Source organism: Diplotaxodon limnothrissa, linkage group LG19 (genome assembly GCF_057381915.1).
Source record: "Diplotaxodon limnothrissa isolate DT_005_m linkage group LG19, D_limnothrissa_male_GT1.1, whole genome shotgun sequence".
NCBI lineage: Eukaryota > Metazoa > Chordata > Actinopteri > Cichliformes > Cichlidae > Diplotaxodon > Diplotaxodon limnothrissa.
Genome location: NC_140614.1, coordinates 30,564,053 through 30,570,052, shown reverse-complemented (window position 1 = coordinate 30,570,052; position 6,000 = coordinate 30,564,053).

Below are 6,000 nucleotides of genomic sequence, written 5' to 3'. Positions count from 1 at the left end.
TTGGATTGCAATGCAGTCAAAAGTGCTGCATCAGCAGGCGCAAAAGTGTCACTACAACAGCTGTACAACCCAAAAGTTTGCCAGTGAGTCTGTCACTAATCATTAGGTTTTTTTCCTACGGGCTGCTAAACTTTTCTGATAATGTTTACAAAGCTGGGAGCTGAGAGCAGCTCTTACAGAGTAACTGAGAAAAAACTCTAAATTAAGGTGGAGAAACGGGTTCGGAGTTTTCTTATGGGTTCCATGATTTCTTTTGGGTTTTGTGAAGGGATTGTGTTCTGCGTCTACAGATCTATCGTTTTTGGTCCATCCTGTTCCCCCTCTCCTGTCTCACACTATACGGCCCGATGCTCTGATGCGACCTGAGTGCTCACACTGTGCGTCCATAAAAATGAAGTTAACAGAAAATCTGTCGCTCGCTCTCCCTCTCTGTCTTTCACTCACACAGACACGCACACCACCATCAACTTTGCTAAATTGCTAATGAAAAACATTGATCAGGCAGCTGTGATTGAGCAGCAATGTAAATCCAACTATTTTCACGGTTGTTGTGGTCGTGATCATTTTGTGAGGCCACATCGAAAAGGCTCGGATGAGCTTTCCAAAGTTCTACAAGTTGTGCCTCCATCGCTTGTGTCCAGATCACACGCTGCACTGCCGTGCTGCTCCGTCTTTTTCACCGACATTTATGTGTTTCGCGTGCGCAGTGTGAGCAGCTCCAGTGACACCCTCACGACGGACGTGAGGATTTCAAACAGGTTTGAAATCCCCCGACCAAGCGATTGATGATCGGGAGCTGGTCGTGAGGTGTTAATCGCTTCTCGTTACCCCACGTATACTACACGATGCACGACGCACGATGAAGGCCAGAATCGGGCCGATCACCAAAACGGTCGCACGACTGAAAAATCGGCTCAAAATGGGCCAAAAATGGCACAGTGTAAGCCCAGCTTAACTGTCATCGGACTCTTCCCCTTGTCACAGCTTCCCTCAATGCTATGCACCCTTGTTACATGTTTTCCCCCTAGCTTATTAGTTTTGAATTCTTGGCTTCAGCCCTGCCTTGTTTTGCCTTTTTTCTTTTATTTTGAAATTCTCCAGTATTAAAGTTGTTTTGAGTTCATTTCTTGTCCCATGAGTCCTGCATCTGGGTCTTAATCCTGCCTGTCACACGCTAAATTACATAATTCAATTAAATGGAGTAAAATTTCATTAAACAGTTAAAATATCTTTTATGTTCTATTTATTTGATACATTATTTCAGACAATTCCAAAACGCCTTTTCAATAATGAAATAAAGAGATATATTACCTTTTTAATACTACTTTTTAATTTTATTTGGTGATTCTTTAATGTACATTTTATCAACTGACAACTGGTGATGCAGAGAGTGCATTTTTAGTTTGATTGTATTCTCTTTTTGCCAGAGTTGTATATAATTTTACTCTCACTGTGTTCATTTCAATTTGCTGATGAGCTGATCGTGGTTCGTGAAGTCACCAGACATCATGATATTATATTAACACTGTTTAAGACTCCAAATTTTAGCTGTGTGTCTTAGAAATTAGGTTTAAACCTGACTTTAGGCAGCTGTTCCTTCTAAGTTGTATTTTTACAATAATCCCTTTGTCAAATAAAACCTGTAAAGGGATCCTGAACCCTGAGACTTCATAAGACTTGAATATCTGCCTCCTGAGGTGTAACTGACATTTTAAAGGTCTATGAATATAAATTGCAGCTTTGGAGAAATTTACGATGTGGGTCATGATTTTGAAACTTAGAAGTTACTACCTGGGAACAACGTATCAATATATTGCTTCCATGCATGTTCTACATTATTTTAAAGGATTCCCATTGCTAAATCTGAATGTTCGAAACATTTTTAAAAGACAACAGCAGTTTCATAGAAAAGGTTTATTAAAATATTATGCAGCGGTGCCTATGTGCTAACATTAACCGCCAGTTTACTAGTCTGTAGTGCACACTCTAAATGTATGGCATTTAAAGAGCCACTTAAGCTCATCTGATCATGGATATGTTCAGCAGCATTCTAGAACTTGCAGGCCTCCTCAGTCTCTCTGTGTTGGTCTTCAGGGAGCGGAATCGCTTTCCTGACCTCAACAGAGAGAACAGTCTGTTGTTGGGATGGCTGAGGTCCTTCACGATCTTCCTGGCCTTGGTCCAGCACCGCCTGCTGTAGATTGAGTGCAGGTCAGGGAGCTCGGAGCGGATGGTGCGCTCAGCTGACCGCACAACCCTCTGTAGAGCTCGTCTGTCCTGCATGGTGCTGTTCCCGAACCAGGTTAAGATGTTTCCTGTCAGGATGCTCTCTATGGTGCAGGAGTAAAAGTTCCTGAGCACCTTGGAGGGCAGTTGGAAGTCTCTCAAGCGTCTGAGGTGGTAGAGACTTTTTCACCACGGTGTTGATGTGACAGGACCATGACAGGTCCTGCGTGATGTGAACTCCGAGGTATTTGAAGCTGTCCACTCTCTCCACTGGGCACTCGTTGATGACGGGGGTCTGGTAGTTCCTCTCCTGCTTAGTGCTGAAGTCCACTATCAGCTCCTTTGTCTTACTGACGTTTAGAAGGAGGTTGTTCCTCTGGCACCAGTTCTCCAGATTCTGTAGCAGGTGTTGTGACACCTTTTAAAGTTGTTTGATACGGTGGCCCTGAGAGGCCAAACGGACTGCAACTTAAGAAAATACCAGCAATAAGAAAAACGCTGCAAAAGCACAACGGAAATACGAAAACAACAACGGAAATAGGAAAAAAGAGATTTCCAAAAGCACAAGGGAAGTGTTTCTGGGGAGACAATAACCCGACGGACCAGTTGCAGGAACCCAAAACATGGTAGGTGTGTTTTATCACGATTCATATAATACTGATGACGGTTTTTTAGGCTAATAGTTAGGCTAACATACTTACCTCTCATCTTTTCTTTCCTCAGAAACTGCAACTGGTCCGTCAGGTTATTGTCTCCCCAGAAACACTTCCTGTGTGCTTTTGGATTCATCTTTTTTTTTTTCCTATTTCCGTTGTCATTTTTCCTATTTCCGTTGTGTTTTGTGTGCTTTTGCAGCATTGTTCTTATTGCTGGTGTTTTCTTAAGTTGCAGTCCGTTTGGCTTCTCAGGGCCACCGTAGTTTGAGGCCTGCTACCCTTTGTCTACCAATGTCTGTTCTCAGTCAGTACAATATATGTTCGTATTATTGTTTCTCAATTAGAGCACTGCTGAGTATATTAAAAACAAAAAAACAAAGCAGCTAAAGACCAAACTAGATATACTAATTATTTCTCATCTATAAGATGACTTTCAGTCATGTAAAAGTCATACGTCAAAAATTATAGCCTGCCTACCTTAAAAAACTGGTTAGTGAAATCATATTTTGAAGCCTTGACCCTGTTATTTTGGCAACTGCCAGTGTGTGTGTGTACATGTGTGTGTGTGTGTGTGTGTGTGTGTGTGTGTGTGTGGGGGGGGGGGGGACTTGTTTAAACATCTTTGTGAGGACTAGAAATTGGCATGCTACTATACTTGTGAGGACAGGCAGTCATCTGTGGGGACCAAACGCTGGTCCTCACAAATGTGAAAGCATTTTTGAAGCTCAAAAAGTGGTTTTAGGGATAGGGTTGTGTTTAGGGTAGGGGTCACTTCTCATTGATAGGGTTGGGTTATGGGGCTAGGAAAACTATTATGTCAATTTAAAGTCTTGGCTAAGATTTGAAAGCGTTTGTGTGTGTGTGTGTGTGTGTGTGCGCCAAAGTGAACTGTATGGATGTTTTATAGGTACGGACATATTATTTATGGTCTGATGTACACACACACACATATATATATATATATATATATATATATATATATATATATATATTAGGGGTGCAACGATATTCGTATCGATATTGAACCGTTCGATACAGTGCTTTCGGTTCGGTACGCATATGTATCGAACAATACAACATTTGTAATTTATTTTATCAACTTTCCTTCTGACGATGCTGTCTGTGTTGAGCGCTCAGTGAATCTGCGTTCGACTACTCCGCCTAGGCTGCACTGTCGAGCGCAGATCCACTGAGCGCTCAACACAGACAGCATAGTCAGAAGGAAGAGCGCAGGGCAAGCTAGCAAGACAGAAGTTAAGCTCTCCTTGCAAGACGGACCTCCCCCACCCTCATTCAGATCTGGCGTTTGGAATTATTTTGGTTTTCATGTGACGTATGACCCTGAAGGTAAGCGAGTCATGGACTAAAGTAAAACAGTATGTTGGATGTGCCACGCAATGCTTAATTACATGGGTGGGAACTAGTGTGTTAGCGCAGTTAGCTCGTTAACGTGTTGGCCGTCTAGCCCCATGCACGGGGCGATCGGCGGTAGCTCGTTAACGGAGATTTGCCGTGTTGTGGCGTTAAGGTCATTTCAACGAGATTAACCTGAAAGCACTAGTGGGAACACAACGAATATGACTGCACATTTACATCATCCTAGTGCAAAGACAAAAACAACAAGCATGCTACTAACTTTAGCCGAGTCATTTAGACAGCTGCTAGCACATGATTCTCCTTATGCTGCTGAGAATATAGCCCAGAAGAAGCGGATAGTATAGCTTTTATTTTGGAAAGAGACATTTCTCTGTAATAAACTCTCTTTTCCAAAGATGAGTGATTCCTCAATCAGATACAGGGCTCGCAAAATCGCTAGCCCGACGTCCTGGGGCTAGCGATTTTTTTCAGACGGGCTACCCTGCCCGTCGGGCTATTGTAGGAAGGAAAAATCTATGTCAATGCTTTTGCATTCTTTCAGAAATGTAGCTGGGTAATTATGTCATTGGCATCGGTGAGCCACTGTCAATATGTGACATATTGAAATCGCGTTTGAATTTGCGCTTGTTTTTTTGCTTTCACTTTGCAATCGTGCCAACGGTGTATAGAGAGCAACAGCACTGATCTGTGAGTGATGATAATTTGTGAACCAATTCCTCTGACATCGTCTTATTAATCGTTAGCTTACTATGCAAACATGACAAGTGAAATCTTCCGCAGCTTAAACATGTGAGAGGTTGATCGCGCAGAGCATCGCTGAGCATTGTGTGAGTCCGTGTGTAAAAGCAGCAGTATATATATTTCAGTTCTGCTGAGCCAAATAAGACAGGTCGGGGTGAAGAAGTGACAGCCAAAGAAAAGCTTACCACAAAACGGAGAAGTTATAACAAATCAGACTATAAGGCAAAAAGAAAGTGCAGCTTTATGGTTTCATGGACAAAAGAATTTCTGTGGCTGCAATATGACGAGCTAAATAACCAGGGCTGCACATAAGTGGTCCGCAGGTGCGCATTCGCTGTCAAAATAAAAAACGCGCACAAGGGTTAGGGTTAAATTTAAAAACTGTACTTTTGAGTTAAAATATATATTTATAATTTTAACAAATGACAAATTAAAAAGGCATGAACATTTTTTTTGTATCGAAAAAATATCGAACCGTGACACCAAAGTATCGAACCGAACCGAACCGTGAATTTTGTGTATCGTTGCACCCCTAATATATATATATATATATATATATATATATATATATATATCTCAATTAAAAGTGCTTCAGAAGTAGGGATGGGAATTGATTCCAATTCCGTTATCGGATTCTCATTGGCTCCACTTTGAGAGTCACCACCATCTCTAAGCAGCCTACTAAAGACATTACATTCATGCTAATTAATTACATGCTATGTGGTCAAATATGTATGCATGTTGGAGGATTTCCCCTCTTTGTTGTGATCAGTGTTGGGGTCATTACTCAAAAAGGGTTAAGCAAAAAAAGTTTTTACACATATTACACACTTTTCTTAAAAGTAATGCAGTAGTTACTTAACTACACCCAGGAAAACGAAATTCATTACACTCCTCGTTTTGTTACTTTCATGTTAATCTGTAAAATGATCTGAAACACACCATCTCATAATTACCAATTAAAAATATAAACCTGAGGCTAGCCCCACACACCAACCCA